Source organism: Bidens hawaiensis, unplaced genomic scaffold (assembly GCF_021521415.1).
Source record: "Bidens hawaiensis isolate Kalapana, Puna unplaced genomic scaffold, B.hawaiensis_p1.1 tig00006359_1, whole genome shotgun sequence".
In the NCBI taxonomy this organism is placed as follows: domain Eukaryota; kingdom Viridiplantae; phylum Streptophyta; class Magnoliopsida; order Asterales; family Asteraceae; genus Bidens; species Bidens hawaiensis.
The window spans coordinates 1,157,201-1,178,724 of NW_027491424.1; positions in this window are offsets into that span (position 1 = coordinate 1,157,201).

Consider the following 21,524-nt stretch of genomic DNA (forward strand, 5'->3'; position numbering starts at 1 on the left):
ATGCTGATTAACTTTTTGAAATGTACTCTCTTTATAGTTTATATTTGAATGCTTCAATGTTAACGAATCCACTTGGACTTGAAAATAATAACAATCATCACCGTTTACGGTTGTACTGATTAGTGGTTTATGATCACGGTGACTCGGCGAGTGTTTTTTGGTTTGGACCACCTAAACTGTGTGACTGAATCATGATGGACCAAGAAAATAACCAGTCATCGGTTATGATATCGTAATTTAACATTTCTAGCAGATGTAGTTTCAACCCGTTTACTTTTGACTTCTTTTGTATGTGGCCATGACCACCCAAAGTTTAACAGGTTACTTACTTCAAACTTCACGAACATAGATTTGAAATAATCAGAAACTTGCTAGTTTCACCCAAGAAGGCCTAGAAAAAATCTAAGCCATCGCCTTACCATCTTCGATAATCCAGTCTAAAGTCTAAACCCATCGTCTTTAAGTCTTTAACCTTTCAAAAACCTCACATTCAAAAGAAGTATATTAGTTAGTATGTATTCTAATTAGTGTGTTCAAAATTCTAAGATATAATTTAGCTATGATTTATTGTAATTATTTTAATTTTTTAACTTTTGTAAATAACTGATCAAATATGTTTAGGATTTATTCTTTTAAACGTTTTAAATCGCATTAGTGCATGACTCATGTTGCATGTGTGATAACTTTTATAGTGCACTAATAAAGTTATAAACGGATTTTTTATTCAGACAAAAATATATATATTTTTTAAAATTTCTTTTTGAAAGTATATAACAATGTCTTTTTTATCTTGTGGACTTAGTCGAAGGTCTAAATTATATGATCGTTACATTACAACTAAATACTATTTATTTAAACTTTTAGGAACTAAAATTCTGCGAAAGGTTTACTCTTTCTACTCTTTCTTAGTATTGTGTTAATACGTTGAAGAAACACGGATCCATTCCCCTGGTATGAGTCCTGGATCCAATGGGTTCTGGATCCAGGTAAAATACGATAATTACTAACACAGTATGATCACAACTTCCCAAAGTCCAATGACCGGAACCTGCAGAACAGACACCGTGAGTCTCGTTACAGGAACGACAAGAGGGGGGTCTTCCTGTAACCACCATCCGGCGTGAGAATCAGTAACGTTCGTAAAGGATAAAGTACTGAAGTAAACAGACTAAGAGTAGTCAGAGTATATGTGAGTCAGAATACCAGTGAGTGAATGAATACCTCATGTAGGTTGACAAGGTATTTATAGCTGAAGGGTGTAGTAAGGTGGTTGGGCCAGCTGTCCTCTTCTAGAAGATCTTTGATAACTGTCTGGACGCGTGTCCTCTTATGATAGGTTGAGCTATACGTCCCATGTACATGGGTATAACAACCTGGACACGCGTCGCCCAATGATAGGACAAATTGCACCCTGGCCATGTGCACGGTTATAACAACCTGGCCAGGTGTCATTTGCTCATTGGCTGGTAGGTCACGTATTCTTCAAGTAACAATCGTGGTCATTCTTCTAGAGGATAGTTAATTGGTGACAACTGTCCCATTGGCATTGCCTTCCGGTCGTTTTAGCGGACAGATGTCCTGTCCTGCGGATGACTTCTGAGAGTGCCGGGATGCTTCCGCGCGTGGTATGAGGACGTTCTTCCTCTACCGTGATATGCAGGTGATCTATATGTCCCGCGGGTGGCATATGAGAAGCTCCCCTGTGACCCGCGGGTGGTAGTTAAGGGTATTTGGGTCTTTTTGGTACCCTACCTCTATAAGTCCCCCAGTCCAGTGTTTCTTCCATATGAAGTCTTTATGCGGGTGAAATTCTGGACTTAATGTATGTTGGGGTTTTTTGAATTTTGGAGTTAGGTAGAAAATATCTTCTGTTGCTATAGATAATCATGAAAAAAAGGACAAGTTGACCACTCGCAGGCGCGTGAACAGAAGATGGAACGTTTTTTGACGACTGTCACTGTACCTGACTGTACAACCTTTTCTCTTTTTCGAATTTCCCGCGTGACGTGGCGGTTGTTGATTGGGCGATGACTTTCTCTCTCCACTATTCATATATGCGATGGGTATAAATAGTGGGAGATATCTTCTATTCGAAGTTTTATCGCCTTTGATTTCTGACTATCTTCTTGTTTTTCTCTGAACTTCACATATATCTTTTTTTATCTTACTTAATTCCATTATAATGTCGAACGTTCAGACTGAAGTTGACGAAATAGAAGTTTCATGGGATCACTCTGAGTATGAGAAACTGTTAGAGACGTACGGCATTCCACCGAAATGGGAGCCGGAGTTTCCTTCCCAGGTTCTATAGCCAGTCTACCACCTCCTGGTAAGATGGCTGTTCATTCAGAATACTTTGTTTATGGGAATTTCCGTTTTCCCCTAACGGAATTTTTAATGAAGGTGCTAACTGCTTACGGGATTCATCTATCTCAACTGCACCCGCGTGCTGTGATGCGAATTCGTCACTACGAATTTGTATGTATACCACGTGACATGGTACTACATGTTGACCGATTTCCGGTTTTTTACCGTCTTGCCAACCGTGACGGTTGGTTTACATGTCAAGGCTTTTCCGATAGGAGTCTTGGCTATGAAGTCGAGAAGGGGTCCGCCGACTGGCGTAATAAGTTTTTCTGGATCTCCGAGGACGTGGTACCTGTTACCATGGTCCGTCGTCCGGTTAATAGCGCTCTTCCGGACGTTTTGACGGCCGCTCACGAAGGTCGTGATTGGTATCGCGCTCTATTTGCGGAGCCAACACCCATGCGGGCGTTGCCTGAGGAAGCCCTAGTGTGGGCAGGCATGAGCCGCTTGTGGCCATCGGAATTTATGGAGCCTATTTTTGTTGATCTGAATGAACGTAAGTTGTCTTTATTGCCTTTTCTCTTCCTTGAATCTCTTTATGTTGATTTTCTATCTTTTCAGGTATGAGTTCTATGCTTAACGCCCTCTTTGAGGATAGAGGTTGCGTCCGCAAAAGCATCCGTGATGCATGGGACCAACCTATTCTTGAGAAAACCAAGTCCCGATTCCTTTTTCCAAAGAAGGTGCGAGCTGAGCCCATTGTTTCGGACGCAACCTTTGAAACAGGTGCGTATGTTCTAAACTCTCCTCCGCTTAATGCCATTACTTCTGACGGGATGATCACCATCTTATCGTCGAGCGATGATGATGGCGATGTTTCTGAGTTTTCTGTTTCTCAAGAAGAGAGGGACTCTGATGACGATGCCCCTAAACTTTCCTCTGTCTCATCTTTATTGGCAGAGTTAGAGAAAAAGAGAGCCTTCTTGGTTTTTCAAGCAAGTCAAGCGGACGCAAAGACTGCGGACACTAAGGCGAAACCTTCAAAGAAAAAACAAAAAACTCATCGTCCCAAGAAGCCACAGTACAGTCTTGCCGAACGCATTGATATAGTAGAAGGTATGTATTTCCTTTTGAGTACTTTACTATTTTGGGTTGTTAGATAAGTGTAGCTTTTTGTGCAGATCCGTTGATCTTTTCGGACGATGTGTCTGAAAAGTTGCCTACTCCGACTCCTTAATATGAGGAACAGCCATCTACTCTTTCAGAGAGGATTACGGGAGATCGGCCACAATCCCCTCTGATTGAGGTGGAAACAGAAGAAAGGTAACCGACTCCTCCGGTTGAAACTACATTTGAGGAGCCCAACATCCAGTCTGGAACTGATAGTCGTTATGACTATCTTTTTCAAACTGGAAGTGCTACTGGTGGCTAGGAGGACAACCCCGCCGTGAATGCGGAGGGTTTCCGAATTAACGAGTCTCCTCCTCGTCCTCCTTCACAACAATCATCCGTAATCCCGGTTCGCCTTGAATCCTCAAGTTCCCGTTACTATGGGGACGCGAACTTGGGAGATAAATTTGATCTGTTTGTCCCTCCATGGGATATTACCAATGGATCCCGGTTCACTGACCCCGGGGTTTGCATGAGTTTTGTTAAGCACTGCGTGCCACCGGCCGAAATGGTGCACCAGCGTGACCTTTCCCGCCACGACCTTCATACAGACTTGTCTTATCATCTGGCTAATGCTTTAGCCGGTAGTCAGGAAGTCTTACATGAATGGCGTACCATGGGCGGGAAGCTAGGAGACGCTTATCGAGCCACTGAGGCCGCGAAAAAGGAAGCTGAGGAGCACCGTGTTGCGGCCAATACAGCTAAATGGAAGAAAACGGACGCGGAAAACGCCCTCAGGAGTGAGCAGGATCGCAACGCTACCGCTGCTCGTCGATGGAAAGAAGCCTGTGAGAAGCAGAACTCCCTTCTTGAGGCTGCCCGGGCAAAGGCTCAAAAAGAAAAAGATGATTTGGCCCGGGCTTAAGAAGCAAACTCGGCATTGGAAAATCAAGTGACCCTTCAAGGCACTCGAATCCAAGAGCTTGAGGCGGAGCTGAAGTTGCAGAGGGAGCAAATTGAGCTTAAAGACAAAAGCACTGCAGAGATTCAAGCTGCTTATGACTCCCTCCTGCAAGCTCGTGAGGAAGCGACTACAGAATTTGATATACGTCTATTTATACATCTTCGATCCCTTGTAAAGTTATGTTTATTTAATATTTTGAGTTCGTTTTAGTTCGTGTTTTGGTTTATCTTTTATTAATTTAGGTTTTGAGTCAAGTATTTCATATATATACATGTTTTATATCGTTTGGTGTCTTGAATGTTAAGCCTTAATTCTTTCTATCTTTTCATGCGAAGTTTGAGTTCGTTTTGTTCGTTAATGACTACATGATTATTCCACTTAGCGTTTCGATTTGTTTTCATGTAGATGGTGGTTTGAAAGTCAAGGAAAAGATGATCTTGAAGGTTCATAACATTACTTTATGTTCAAGAAAGAGATCTAAGATGAATTTATAACAAATAACAAGCAAAAATTCGTAGGCTACTCATATGGGCGCCGCGCCCCGCGAAGGCAAAGGGCCAAGGCGGTCGCGGGGCACCTAGGCCTTCTGGTCAGCAAAAAAAAGCAAGCCGCGCCGCGCTAAGGCAAAAGGCAATATGCCTTCGCGCGACGCCTAGGGATCCCTGGTCAGCCATCTTTGCAAGTCCAAGCCCGTTACTCGCTTATATAAACATCTCTTGCAAACCTAGCCGAGTTAAGCACTATTGCAGCCGAATTTTCCAAGGGTTTGGAGGTTTTTGAAGCTAGGAATCAAGGAGCATCATAGAGCTTTCATACAAGTGTTCAAGGGTCGTTTAAGACAGGTTCTCTCGTTCTTTATCTTTGTTCTTGTTCATTATATTTCATGATGTTTTTCTTTGTTATTTGGTTTAGTTATTTGTCTTTGATTATAACTATGCTAGGCTAGACTTCATGTTTACCTAGGTTTGATGAACATGTTTTCGACTTGATTCTTGCTTTGGATAATGTTTCGATTATGGTTTCGTTGATTTAATAGTAAAAGACTTGATATTTCTTTCATGATGCGTATAAGTGTTTATTATCTTGGTTGATTATTAACTATTGCTTCACATGGATTTTGTTTTCTATTGATTGTGTTCTTTAGATCTTAGGGTTCATGTTTAATCATTACTTGGTGTTTTGATTATTATGGTTGAATAGGCCTATTAGATCATAGAAGCTTGTTGATAGTTGGTTAGGATTTTGAATGTTTTGCTAAATTCCAATAGCTGTAAGGTGAGGAGTTGTTCATGTGTCTTGGTCAATTGCATGCTAGGATAGTCGTGACAATATTTTCGCTTATTATGTTGATCCTTGTTCATGATGTCATGTTAGTTTATCAAGTTATCTAAAGTTTTGTGTTTCGTAAGATTGCTTGCTTTAGATACTATTAATTAACCCTATTTGATAACCGTAAGGAAGTCAATATAACTGATTTCTTAATAATCTAATGTTCATTCTTTGGATTTCGTTTGATTCAGTCAATGGTCCTTAGGGTTTGCTAAATGAATAAGTTTAGAAATCAGTTTCCATAATCATGTTATTTGTCCATCGCTTGATGATTGTTGATACATGGGATTCTTACCTAGGTAGATTCCTTCTCTGATTGCTTTCGATGTTGTGTTTAATTGCTTGTTTCTCGTTTGCTTGTTTATTTGCTTTCTTAGTTAAATCTTAGTTTAAAAACCCCCTTTAAACATTAATAATAAATGGTCGTGTCGTAAGTCGAGTCTAATTAGTTAATTAACGTAATTTATAGAGTCCTGTGGGTTCGATATTCCGGACTTACTTAGCTTTAGTACAATTGATCGGTTCACTTGCCGGTGTTTTGTGTAGTTGAGTCTTAAGTCTAATTTTTATTACTTGTTTATTTAGTTAATATTTAATTGACTGTTTCTAGCACATCAGAATCTCGAGAACTCCTACTACGAGCTTAGCGTGCGGAGCGAGACCGTCAATGGTTCCTCACCTGAGGAGTTGATGCTGTAAGTTTTTTCCACTTTTATGTTTATTCCTTATCTCACGTTTTGATACTGAAAACTTATGTTTTTATTATGACAGGTCATCTGCCACGTCAAGGGAAGTGCGGAGCTTACTGATGGATTTGCCAATTTGATGGTTGCTTTTTCCTCGCTTGGACGTGTGAGAGGTTTTCATGAAGGGATGACCTATGCTCAAAGTAACCGCACGTTTAAGGATCATCCGCTTCATGGCCTTGACGTCAAGCAAGGACGTGCCATACATATTAAAGAGCATGACGACTTGATCTTCCCACTTCAAAGTATACTTCCGGAGTTTGCTTCCGCCGCTGATGGCGTACAACAATTGAAGAGCTATATGGGGGATGAGTCTGAGGATGACTCTTCTGAGGACACTTCACCCAATGCTCCGGAAGATACAGCAGCCTAAATCCGTAGACTAGGGTAGGCTAGATTTAAATTCTTGTAACTATCCCTTTACGTATTTTGTAACCATCTTTTGAATATTAAATGGAAATGAACTTTTTTAACTTTTATGAGTATCCAACTGTTTCAAGGAAAATATCTTTAGGAGATATATTTGAAATTTGAAATTTTTGCAAGTCGGATAATCATGATGACGTGGTGAGAGAGAAAATTCTTAGAGGCAACTGACAAGACATGTATGGCGCCCTTGATAGCCTGTGTGCACTTTCTTGAATCTCCTGCCTGACATGGCAGTCATCTGGAGGTCCGCGGTTTCTCTCTCTTCTGGCATTCCATCAGTCGCATTAATTGCGATGAGTATAAATGGGTCATTCTTGTCTTCCATTTAACTCTTATTGCTTTCAAATTCTTTTTCTCTCAAACATTCAAAGCATAAAACTTTCTGAGATTTCTTTGTTCCTCTTTCTTAAATGGCTGGAGAGAAAAAAGGCACTCCCACCATTAATGAGGTCGTTGTAAACCTTAAGTAGAAAGATTTTGACGACGTTGTTAACGTATATGGCTTAGCGTTTGAGTGGGAACCCGAACGTCCGGCTAAGGGTTCTATTGCCACCAGTCCACCGCCGAAGAAGATGGCTGTATACGTGGACCATTTCACAACCGGGAAATTCCGTATTCCGGTTACAAAATTTGTCCAATCGATCTTGACAACTTATGGGATTCACATATCTCTGATCCATCCTTTTGGGATGTTGAGGATTCGACACTTTGAATTCTGTTGTCAAGTTTGAAATTTTGAACCATCTGTCGGTATGTTTGCCATGTTCTACAAAATGACCTTCCGCGATGGTTGGTACAGTTTTGCTTCCACCGGGAAGAATGTTATAGGTACGGAATGGATCCGTAGCCTAGATGGCTGAAAGCCGAAGTTTTTCTAGATCAGGGAGGAAGTTATCCCGTTCTCGATGACCTGTAGGAAGGCGGAAGAAGCCATGCTGGTGGTTCCGGCTGTTGCTCACGAGGGGCTTTCCTGGTTTACGGCCCTGATTGCCACGCCAACTCCCATGCGCCCCATTCATGAGGGGGCGATGGTGAGTGCGAAGATGAGCCGTCTATGGCCGTTCCCTGAGTTGGAGCCCTATTATGATAAGATCAACAAGAGTAAACTTGATGTTTCTTCTACTTTCCTAAATAAACGTCCGATTTCTGACTTGTATTATGATTTGCACAGGTGAGGGTTCCGCCTTTAACACTTTGCTGGATCATGAAGGGGGAATGATGGTGCGCCGCCCAATCGATCCTAGGGATGTGCCTTTTTTGGAGCGCACCAGTACCAACTTCCTATTTCCCACCGCGTTTCGTTCGGAACCAATAGTTTCCGAGGCGATGTACGCCCAAGGTGAGGAATATGTTAAGGAATGTATCCAGAAAGGTGAGGGCATTCTACAACCCCAACATGTGACTGCTATTACTTCCAACGGAGTGATTGTACTCTTTTCATCCAGCGAAGAGTCGTCATTCTGCGGAGGAAGTTTTCCAGCTGATGCTAACAACGTTGTGGACTCAACTGCAGGTCTCACCCGCCAAAGAGCCACCACCAATCAGGCAGCGGGTCAAGGCGATGTAGACACTGCTGCGGAGAGAAATCATCCCGCGTCTGATGATGTCACCATCGAGGGTGAGCATCAAGCTGGTGACGCGGGTGCCTCCAAGGTGGCTGGCAAGCGCAAGGTTAACCCAACCAAGGCCGCCCCCCCCAATAAGAAGTCCAAGAAGATAAAGCCTGCTGTCTTGGAAGCGCGTCTGAACCAACTTGACGCGGAAGAAGCTTCCTTAGGTAAGTTAAATATTTCTCAAATTTGTTAACTGTGATAAGTTAGAGATATTTCTAACCAACTGTTAACGTTATTCAGTGGACTTGGATGACCTTACTGAAGGTGCGGCAGGTTTGAAAGATTCGACTCCTCTTCCGCCACCACCGCCTAATACTGCCTAGGAGCCAATTGTCGTGGCGGACGACTCTCCATTGAAGGACAAGGAGACTGACAATACTGATCATGTCAGTATGTCACCTTCGTATAATGTTCATCATTTTAGAGATCAAGGAGGTGTGAGCATGTTTTCCCATGGTCCTCAGACCTCTCCGGCTCCTCAAGAGGAGGATCCTACTCCGCATCGTCCAAGTTGGTCTTTACATCGAGACTCAACGTTCCGTGACGTGGACGTATGCTTCGAGTATTTGCAGGAGAGTCTTCCTCCTGCTGAGAAGGAGCGCCGTCGTCATAGTATCCGCCAAGAGTTGTTAAATTCAAACTCTTACCACTTGGAGAATACTATTTCCACCAGTCGGGAAATAACCCGAGACTGGTTAGCGATGAACGAGGAATGGGATGAGCTGGCGGCCTCAGCATCCGATGCCAAGGAGGAAGCTTAAAGCTATAAACGAGGCCAGGGGAAAACTGCCAGGCTCTGGAGGCGGAGAAGGTCGCTCGGTCCGCCGCCGAGTAAGCCAGGGTTGTTCACCAAAAGCAATTGGATGAACATGCCAAATTAGTGGAAACTCTATGAGCTGAATCGGTGGCCAAGGACAATCGCTTATCTGACATTAATGCCAAGAACCGAGATCAGGCCTTAGAGTGCGTTGGCCACAAGATGGAACTTGTCCGGGCTAAGGCGGACAAAAAGTGGCTGTTGGCAGAAGGGATTCCCAAGGTATGCATTTTTTTTTGTTGTAGATAATCTAAGTGTTTGGAGTTACTTATATATAATTATTTCAACAGGTCATCGCTGATGTCCGGGCGAGTGATGAGCTTGGGAACTATGTCGCCGTCCTCCTGAAAGCTTCCAAGCAAGCTGGTCGCTAGCTAGGTTTCCAGGAAGGTTATAAGTTTGGTTCCACTTCCAAACTTCCTGAGGAATATATTTTGGCTGGCCAAGATACTGCTGCTGTCCTCACCCAAAAGACAAGGATTTTGATTCTTTGAAATTTTCTCTGGCGGAGCAGATATCCGAACTTGCGGACAAGGAGGACAACATCGAGCAATTAAAATTCCTTCTTGACCTTGATGAAGAAGATGACGAAGATGCCGATGGTGCGGGAGACCAAGATGCGGGACATAATAACGTCGCACCATAGATAGATTTTTCTTTTCTTTTTTTTGTAATTAATCTCCTTTGCTTTGTAATCCCTCTTGTATGAATAAAGAAGGCTTATTTTTGCATCCGATACACTTTGTTTATTTTCATAATATAAGTGTTTGTAGGATTTTCTTTGTATGTCAATAAAGGATTACATAACAATACAAGTCGTAAGCGACTGAAATGAAAATTTCCATAAATGAGGCATAAGCCGAATTACAAAAGATGAAATTACATAGGTTGTGAATATCTAATTAGGCACGCAAGCCAAAAGAGAAAAACAAACTACATGTAACATTTCTTCAGTTGGGCCCCATTCCAAGTTCTAGGGATCTCAGTCTCATCCAACTTTTCTAACTTGTAGGCGCCTTTAGATAAAACTTTCTGAATTTTATAAGGTCCTTACCAAGTTGGGGCCAACTTACCTGGAGGCTTCATTGTTGCGGTAGACAAAGTCTCCTGCATCGAACTCACATATTTGGACCCGCGAGTTATAATACTTTTGCAACTGGCGTTTGTAATTCTGCTCGCGGATCGATGCTAGTTATCTCCTCTCCTCGAGGAGGTCAAGGTTCATCCGGAGTTCATGATCATTGTCATCGATCAATAAAACTCTGGCGGATGGAATCCCAATCTCGGCCGGAATCATGGCCTCTGTGCCGTAGGTTAGGCTAAAGGGGATCTCAGAATTGATGGAGTTCTTTTGGGTGCGGAAGGCCCATAGTACACGGGGCAATTCGTCCACCCAACACATCCGTTTAGTTCCTAACCTTGCTTTGATTCCTTCTTTGATGGTCCGATTGGCTCTCTCAACCTGGCCATTCGCTTGCGGGTGGGCTACAGAGGTGAAGATTTGAGCAATGTGTAACTCTTTTAAACATTCTTGTAGCCCACTGTCTGCGAACTGAGTTCCGTTATCTCTAACGAGTTCCAGAGGAAGGCCAAACCGGCAGATTATGAATTCCCACAGGAATTTCTTAACACTTGCTGCTGTTATGGAAGCAACCGGTTTAGCTTCCACCCACTTCGTGAAGTAATCGATAGCTACTATCAAAAATTTAACGCGTCCAGGGGCTTCATGGAAAGGTCCCATTATGTCGATAGCCCATTTCTGGAACGGCCAAGCCGAAGTGACTGGAACGAGCTCGTTCTTTGGTCGTAGCTTGTTAGGAGCATGACGCTGGCATGAATCACACTTTCTGATTTCGTGCACAGCATCCAGATGCATTCCTGGCCAATAATATCCGGCGTTCATTAACTTTGCTACGACCATGCGCGGGCCAGCGTGAAGACCACATATGCCTTCGTGAACTTCTCTGATTAGATAGTTCGCATCCTCAGCATCCACACATCGAAGTAGTGGTCCGAGGAAGGAACGTCGGTATAAAACACCATTGTGTATCTGATATTTCAAGGCTTTGTGCTTTATCTTCTGGGCCGCGGTTTTTCCTTCTGGGAGGGCTCCGGATGACAAGTATGCTGTAATGGGTGTCATCCAGGATTCCACTCCCGTTTGGATCACTAAAACTTGGTGTTGCGGAACAGACGGGCGGTCCAATATTTCGATGCGGATGTCTTTAGCAAATTGTTCAAAGTTTGTTGAAGCCAATTTGCTAAGAGCATCTACTGATTTGTTCTCACTTCGCTTTATGTGGATGACCTTGCAGGAGGAGAACTGAAGCATCAAATCTTTCGCCTGTGACACATATAAAGCAATTATATCATTCTTTGCTTCATATGTTCCGTTGATCTGTCCCGCAATCAACATGGAATCCACGCGGACTTCCAAATGTTTAACCCCAGGATTTTTGGCTATCCGTAAGCCCGCCAAGAAAGCTTCATACTCTGCCTCGTTGTTAGTACTCTTGAAGTCTAACTTTATGGCGTATGTAAACTCATGACTAGCCTGAGGCCTGCGCCAGATCCTTCACTACTTGAAGCCCCGTCCGTGAACAAAGGCCAAATCTTTCCTAGTTCCGAAGGTGCTTGGGGTTATTGCTCAATCAAGCATTCCTTCTCTTTGTGTTGCGGGACTTCAGTGACAAAGTCCGCTAACACCTGTCCCTTAATTGCTGGCCTAGGTTTGTATTCTATCGCGTGCTCACCTAGCTCGATAGCCCATTTTGCCAATCACCCAGACAATTTCGGCTTGCTAAGGACGTTCTTGAGCTTGTATCCGGTCAAAACGTTGATGGGATGCCCTTGGAAGTACCTGCGGAGGCGTCGAGTAGCATAGACCAATGCTAGGACAAGTTTTTCTAACATTGAATATCTTGTCTCCGGGTCTGACAGTGTTCTTCTGACGTAGTAAGCCGGTGTTTGAACGTTTTTCCTATCCGTCAGGAGTACAGCCCCGATAGAAATGTCTGATGCTGACAAATACACCGTTAAAGGTTCCCCCGCATAAGGTGCTGTCAACGTGGGCAACTCCATCAAACATTTTTTAACCTCCAAGAAAGCCTGTTCCGCGTCCGCGGTCCATCTGAATTGTGCTTTCTTAAGGCAGTTTCTTAGTGTTGAGACAAAAGGATAAGACTTGGCTGCGTGATTTGCTAAAAAGCGATTCAAAGCAACCAAACGACCGTTAAGGGTCTGAACTTCCTTGAGGGAGGAGGGAGAAGGTAAGCGGGCTACAGCTTGGACTTTATCTGGATTAGCTTTGAAACTCGCATCCGTAACAATTACTCCGAGGAATTTTCCTTCATCCATCCCGAACGAACATTTAGTTGGGTTTAGCTTTATGTTGATACTTTTCAAGGTTTCGAATGTCTCTTCGATATCCCTCAGCATCTGATCTTCCTCAACACTTTTAATCACGAGATCATCCGTATAAACCTCTAAATTTCGACCAATTTGACCTTTAAATGCTATGTCCATTAAAAGTTGATATGTGGCTCCCGTATTCTTCAGTCTGAAAGACATCATCTTGTAACAAAAGGTGCCTTGATCGGTATGAAATGCTGTTTTATCTTCATCACCCGCAGCCATGCGGATCTGATGGTTGCCTTTGTAGGCATCCAGGAAGCATTTGAATTTGAACGGTGCCACAGCATCGACCTTGAGGTCTATTTCAGGCAATGGATAACAGTCCTTGGGACATGCCTTGTTTAGATCTTTGAAATCTATACACATCCGCCATGTTCCATTGCTTTTGGGAAAAATAACCGAATTAGCGACCCAGGTCTAATATTGAATTGGTCGGATGATTCCAGCCTGTAAAAGGTCCTAAACTTGCTCATTCATTGCATTGTTTGTTCCGGCCCCATCTTACGCTGTTTTTGAACAATCGGTGTAAACATAGGGTTTACCCTTAATTTGTGCTCCACAATGCTCCGCGGGACACCAGTCATGTCCGCGGGTTGCCATGCGAAGACGTCAATGTTTTTTGATAGCAACTGTTTCAAAAAAGTCCTTACTATCTCAGAGATAGCAGGTCCAATTGTTACAGTTTACTCAGGAAACGTTTTGTTCAAAACCCATTTTTCCGGTTCAGTTCGCTGAGATTGTTTTGGAATCTTGCTGGGCTTTGAACTTTCAGTTGCAAAACAGTGTCGATTGACATGAATTATTGCTATGCCGGTGCTGGTTGGAACTCCTACCGCACTGTGAGCTGTGGAAGGATGAGCATTAAAGTCACCAATGGCTTCTCGTCCGAGGATGATGTCATGGTTTGACGTTGCTGGAAGGACTAAGAACTTGATCTCCTCAGTCCTTGAATGAGTTCCGTCGCTTAGGGTGACCTGGAAAGAAATCACCCCTCGCGGATGCATTATTTTCCCTCCAAACCCTGATATCGGAGCATGGATGAGTTTCAATCTTTCTTTATCCTCATCATCAAGTTGTTCAAAGCACTGTTCGACATGATGTCCGATGTACTTCCAGTGTCAAAGAAGACATATTGGGAGCGATAACGGCAAAAAGACGACAGTGATAGTTAGGGGTTTCTTGTTATTGGGACCTCCCTTAATTCGTGGAAAAATCACTGGTGCGTTTTTCCATTCGTCTTCCGCATATTCTCTTCTCTTTCCTCCCACCTTATGTCCGCCCTGGATCATATGTACATTCAAGTCCTTGACTTGTTTTTTAGATGGGCCCTGGTTGTCCCGTATGGGAGCTTTACCGGTCCCTGAGTTTCCATCTTTCACCAGGTGTCCAAGTTTTCCAGACTTCACAGCCAACTCAATTTCGCTCTTTAAAGCATTACATTCGTTTGTGTTATGACCGATGTCATTATGAAACGGACAATGTTTTTTAGTATCAAGGAACGACCTCCTTGTGAGTGGTTGTGGTTTCCGAAATTCACATTCTCTGTGGTGAGAATTTCGGCAATAGTTTTTGAGAGAGGGGTCCACCTGTGAGGACCTCTATTCGAGGGTCCCGTTTTGTTCTTGTTGCCAATGAGATATTTTGCATCGAATGGTTTTGATGCCTCCGTATTTGGCTGAAGTCTTGACCAGATTGGTCCGTTTGCCTGTTTATTGGGTCGCAGAGTTTGAAACTCGACTTTAAATTTTTTTCTTGAACTGTTGTTTCCCAATGTTTTTTCGGTATTGGCAAATAACTTCGCCCCAGTCATAAGATCGTCCCATTCCTTCGGCAATCCATCTCTACCAGTAAGTGTGCGAATCAATTCGTCACACTTGACATTCTTACAGAAGGCACCGCAAAGCATATTCCTGCTTATCCCACCAATGTTCAGACTTTCGTCATTAAACCTGGTGATAAAATCTTCAATGAATTCATTATCCCGTACGATAACATCCAGAATCTCTGACTGGTCACGCGTGTGCTTCTTCTGTTGGCTGAACTATTGTGAGAACTTCTTCACCAGATCATCCCAACTAGAGATTTGACCATCATGGAGTTTTTCGAACCATTCCCTCGCTGCTCCTGTTAGTGTCAATGCGAACATATGACACCAATAGGGGAGTGTCCATCCGCTCACACCACCTACCGCCACGAAATTCTGCAGATGATCACTTGGATCAGTCATGCCATTGTATCTACCCACCGTTGTAGGTATCTTAGCATTAACAGGAAAGGGTGTTGTCGCAATGCTAGCTATAAATTTCGAATTCTCGGAAAAGGCTGTCGGACGGTATGGCTTAGTGAAATCTTCCTCAACATCGCTGTGATACTCGGTATGGCGGACAACATCACGCGGACGACTGCTTCTTTCCCTCGAACTCATCCTGCTATCACCCGTGTAGAAATTTTAGTCTCCCGGGTGATACGTTGAGTCGTAACTATCATATTCATCAAAGTGGGAAGGCATCCGCATGTCCGTGCGAGGATGGGGGCGCAACCTTCGTGGTTCAACAAATTCATGCTCGGTGTGTTGACTGTAGCGGATCTGACTTCCCCTCACCGTTGGAGGAGGAGAAAGAGATCTCCGAGGAGATTCTTCATAAGTCAGAGTGCGAGCGTGAAGATGTGCATTCCGCACCCTACTCTCGTATTCCGCCCTCAGGCTTTCTTGTTGAGCTTGAAGCCATTCATCCGGGGACAGTTGTCCTACGGATCTGGAATTATGACGGTGAGATCTCGCCATATCAGAGTCACCGGAATCACCTTCCAGACTAACACTGAGTGATTTCGGTGAGTCTCCCTAATAATTCGTCCACGTTCCCCTAGTTTAGAACCTTCTGGCGCTGTAACATGACCTAACTCAGAAGGAGTTGGTCCCGTTGGAGCAGTAACATGCTCAAGGGTACGACCGCCGAGTGTTGTATCAGTGGCTCGTGAACCCGTAGCTGTTCCACTTGCAAACATACTGGAACTTCGGTATTAATGACACGTGATGTTTGTGCAGGAGTTCCCGTCGGCCCCTGAGGAAGTTTACTCATACTTTAAATGAACCAAAAAACCAACGGAGAAACAATTGTGCAGTTTTAACACCAAAACGGTTGGCGCCAATGAAGAAACACAGATCCGTTCCCCTGGTATGGGTCCTGGATCCCATGAGTCCACAAGGTAAAATACGATAATTACTAACACAGTATGAGCACAACTTCCCAAAGTCCAATTACTAGAACCTGTAGAACAGACACCGTGAGTTTCGTTACAGAAAGGACAAGAGGGGGGTCATCCTGTAACCACCCTCCGGCGTGAGAATCAGTAACGTTCGTAAAGGAGAAAGTACTGAAGTAAACAGACTAAGAGTAGTCAGAGTATATGTGAGTCAGAATACCAGTGAGTGAATGAATACCTCATGTAGGTTGACAAGGTATTTATAGCCGAAGGGTGTAGGAAGGTGGTTCGGCAAGCTGTCCTCTTCTAGAAGATCTTTGATAACTGTCAGGACGCGTGTCCTCTTATGATAGGTTGAGCTATACGTCCCATGTGCATGGGTATAACAACATGAACACGCGTCGCCCAATGATAGGACAAATTGCACCCTGGCCATGTGCACGGTTATAACAACCTGGCCAGGTGTCCTTTGCTCATTGGCTGGTAGGTCACGTATTCTTCAAGTAACAATCGTGGTCATTCTTCTAGAGGATAGTTAATTGGTGACAACTGTCCCATTGGCATTGTCTTCCGGTCGTTTTAGCGGACAGATGTCCTGTCCTGTGGATGACTTCTGAGGGTGCCGGGATGCTTCCGCGCGTGGTATGAGGACGTTCTTCCTCTACCGTGATATGCAGGTGATCTATATGTCCATCGGGTGGCATATGAGAAGCTCTCATGTGACCCGCGGGTGGTACTTAAGGGTATTTGGGTCTTTTTGGTACCCTACCTCTATATACGTCAAAGACAACATGCTTAACACAAGTATCAAACATGAACATTACTTGTTTAACTACTTTATATCTCATTCTATAATATAGTTATATGTTTCATGTACCAAAAAGGAAAAATGACGGAGCTTAGCCTACTGATTTTAATTAGTGAAAAAATATATAAAAATTACATTATAGTGTAATCTTTCGTTAAACTGATTAACAGGAATAACCGGTTAGCTTCTTTTATATTGTTTATTACAAATTGGAGTTTCATATATTATGTGTAAAGAAACTTTATATATTTTTTCCTAGGCTTATAGCTATGAACACTTTAGCATCTTGCATATATATTATTTTTTTTCTATGCTTATTTCAACTTCAGTTTTTTCTCTGGATTACTTTTAAAGAGATCATCAATAAAGAAACAGTTTTAACTTTTAACATAGAAACGCGACAACATAAGACAAATTTCTTTAATACATCTTCAACCATGTATGATCATTTTCTCATGCACTACATAACATATTTAGATACTTAGACTCGAACACTAACCTTTACGCCCTGCTTGCGGTGCGCGCATATAATGTATATACGTGTGAACCATCGGGTGGGCAAAAGTGAAATTGCACTAATTTTGACGTTATTTTACTAATCTCGTGAAAATAACGTTAAAAGTGGCGGAAGGTTAATCAGGCATCATGTGGTGGCGTTGATAGCCGAAAGACAAGCGTACATGCACCGATCAGCCGGTTTCCCGATGATTGAGTGTTATGTGCCTCATGTTCAAGGCTTGATGCAAAACTACTATCGAGCCGGGGGTCTCACCGGAAGCAGCCTCTCTATCCCTATGGGGTAGAGGTAAGGCTGTCTACATCTTACCCTCCTCAAACCCTACCATAGCTTTGCTATTGGTGGGATATACTGAGTACGATGATGATGATGATGATGAGACTCGAACACTAACCTTTGAAAAGATATAGCATTATCAAATACCATCTTATGGTGAACAAGACACCACTCGCATACCCCTTCCAGGTACTAGTTAGACCACGGGAACACGGCTGCCACCCTCATGGGTAGGGTTGGCGGGTTATGGATGCGGGTATTAATCACCCATTGGAAATGGTAGGATGTAGCTGTTAATTTTTTTTTTAAATAACATGTTTTAACTATTTATATATCATGCTTTTTTACCATTTTGCTTCACCAAAATTCAAATATTTCTACACAAAAAAATTGGCCTTGTGACTTTTAGATTTGTTTAAATATTTGTCTTTAGGTATTTTGATGTTTGTTTTTAGTTTAAACTAACTAATCTTCTAATTTTAATGAAAGTTTAGTTTTATTTGTGTTAGTAAGGTATACTTTATTTATGTAATAAAAACAAGAAAAATAGTTAATGATACTTAAAAGGAGTGACACCACTGATTAGGGGTGAGTCGTTGGGAGGGTCAAAATGAGGTGATCGTTTAGGATTAGGGGAATTAGGGGTGTGTATTGATCGTTCTGGGTCGCTTTTTCCCAAAACCATCACCATAGCGGAGATGTGAGTTAACCACATAACCTATCGATAATGACGGCTTCAGATAATTGGCTTTAAAGGTTATAGCAGGTCGATTATTGATCGGTTAACCGTGAATTTAAACCTAGCTAAAATGTATCAAAACATTATAATCAAGCATTACTTGGAGTTGAAATTTTGGCCTTAAAATGTTTTGACCATGTAATATACTATTACTAGTATTTACACCCTCCGCGTTGCGGCGGAGGTGTAAAACCGTGTATTACATATCCACTCCACTCGAAAGTATGAAGTTACCACCACCATCGCCTTCTCTCCTCTCCCGCAGTCGGTAACTAACCTTACCCATTAAGAAAGTTGAACAAAAATAGACGTAAAAACATTGAACCACACACACTTGTTGCATTGTGTTATCACACAAAAAGTAGACCATAACATAAAATATTGAAAAAATAACTAAGTCAACTTAACATCTATGCGTTGCAATGAGGTCGTTAAACGGGAAAACATACATAAAAACATTCAACTAAACACATGCGTTGCAGTTCGTTAACTCGTTAAATCCAAATGTAAATGTCAAACAAAAAAATTGTAAAACATGATAAGTATAGGGGACCAAAGTTGAAAGTGGAAAAATGTTGACGACTAATACTAAAAATTATTTTGTGACATATTTGTAAACTGTGAAAAGTGTAGCGACCAAAAGTAAAAAAATGAAAGTTAGATAAAAGAGAATATTACATAAGTCTCCCATTTTTATTATTATATAAATTATTCATTTGTATATTTAGTATATTACATGATGACGGGGGTAGCCCAAGGAAATAATAAAATGGCAGGAACACATTAACGCTAAAAAGGTTAAAAGGTTAAAGGCTTCATTTCCCGCCCAAACTTATGTAAACAAGTACCCACGTGCTACAGTACGATGTCAACTCAAGACTCACATCACTGTTCCCTCTGAGCAATGGACATGCTCATATAAAGTATTATTATTTTAATCACGGACCAATGGTCCATAGCGTCCCGCCCATAACGGTCAACCCTCTAAGCGAACTGGAGGTCAATTAGTTTGTACACTGGATAAAGGGCTTGGTCTCTCCTTCTATAAAAGGAAGACTTAAGCCATAAACATGGGATCATCAGATCTGGAGATAACACCTTCTCCTGATATTCTCTTCTTCCTTGAGAAATACGCTCTTAGCGTATTTCTTTCTTACTTCAATAGCTTCATAGCTTCACCAAGAACATCATTCAAGAACCGATACCAAACATCACGGTTCTTGATCCTCGGTGAACTATAACAATCGACAACAAACTAGTGAACCTCCTTCTACGTTTTGCAAACGTAGAGGGACACCACGACCTGCGTTAGGTTAACCTGAACCCTTGAAGCTTGTTAGCCTAACCAGTCCATTCACTATCATTGGTCTTACCTTTGTTGTAGCAACAAGTTGGCGCCCACCATGGGGCTACGCCGCTTACTTTATCATAAAGACCAGTAGTGTAGCTCCATTCTCATCAGAATCTTCATGACATAAGGTGAATCTCCCGATGAAGTCGACCAAGTATCAAGAACACCGACGCCAAATGCCGGCCAAGAAACTCTGGCAACAACCTCTATTTTTTCCACCCCGGGAGGTACTTCGACGGAACCTTTGTTCCTCGAGTTTTCACCTTTTTGAACTCCAACCCCTTCACGATCCGGAGTTCCTTCTCCTCATGCAGGAGTCACGAACACCCCGGAGCGTGTTGACTTGACGATGGAAGGAGTGTCACGACATTTCTTGCAACTAAGACATCTCCTTATCCAACACGTGAGCCAAGAAAGAGAAAAGGGGATAAGGTTAAGGCTGGAGTATGACGACCCAGAAACCTCACTGTCACTCGAACGTCCACCTTCCCCTCTAACCAGCTCACGGCCTGCTGCTTCTCATTTAGAAGCCGGTCCAAGTGTAACCTGCCAACCTTTCAACCCATCTCCTTATACCTATGCAAGGTCAAGCCCAACGGCTTTCCCTTTGTATACTTCACAACCCCTTGTGCACGAGACCACTCTCGGCCAAATATGGCAGTCACCAGCTTCAAGTGTTCCCCCTCCTATAGCCACCACGTGGGAACAAGCCATGTCGGTTCTACCCTTGGCTCGGAATGCAACGATGAGCACTCCCATGGGAACAAGCCAAGCAGCAACAACCCCTGAAAGCCTTCAAGGCTTCAAACTCATGCCTCGAATGATGGCTCAAATGATGGCACACTTCCCTTGGACCCAGCTCATCAACCAAGCACTGGGTACGAACCAAGGAACAACGATTCATAATATAAGGGTAGATGAAGACCTTGCAAAACCTTACAAGCCCGGCAACCTTTCTTGTTTCTCTCAACAAATTGCCGATTATGACTCCCAAACAAAGATCAAAATGCCACCCCACATAAAAACATATGATGGGACCGAGGATCTCGAAGACCACCTCCAGGTATTTACCGGTGCTGCCAGAATTGAAAAGTGGTCCCATGCTGAATGTTGTTTAATGTTCATGCAAACACTTGTCGGATCAGCCAGGATATGGTTCAATGACCTTCCTGCTCAAAGCGTTCGAAGCTTCGATGATCTGAGCAAAGGATTTTTGGCCCATTTTTCACAACAAAGGAGGTATGTCAAGGATGCCACAGTCATTTTCCAGATAAAGCAGAAAGATGATGAAAGCCTTCGAGAGTTTACCGAAAGGTACAAAAAAGAACGGCTACAATATGTGGGGGCTGAAGAAAAAATGAGGGTGGCAGGCTTCATGAACGTCATCACCTCCAAGTACCTCACAAGGGACTTTAACAAGTGCCTACCTAAAACCCTTGAAGAAGCTCTTGAACGAGCTGAAGCTCATATCCGAGGCGAAGAGGCCGTTGATTTCAAAGAACAAAGAAAAAGAGCTCCTGGTTGGCGAGGCAACAGCCCCAACCGAAAGAAAGGGAACTACAACCCCTATGACAAATATTCAAGAAGCTCAGATCAACGAAGGCCTGAAGGTCGGAACCCTCCAAGTAGGGAAAAGACTGTGAACTTCAAAGCCTTAACCAAAACACCTCTGGAGATCCTTGCCACCGAAGAGGTGAAACACAACTTCCGACCTCCTCGACCCTTGACTAAGAGCAAGAAAAACGAAAGCTCCACCCAGTTATGTGAGTTTCATGAAGAAAAAGGTCACCACACGAACGATTGCTTTCAACTCAAGAGAAGAATTGAGGAAGCTGTCAAGTCTGGAGAATTGGCTCATTTGGTGAAAGGGGTCAAAGACAAGACGGCTGAAAGAAAAAGC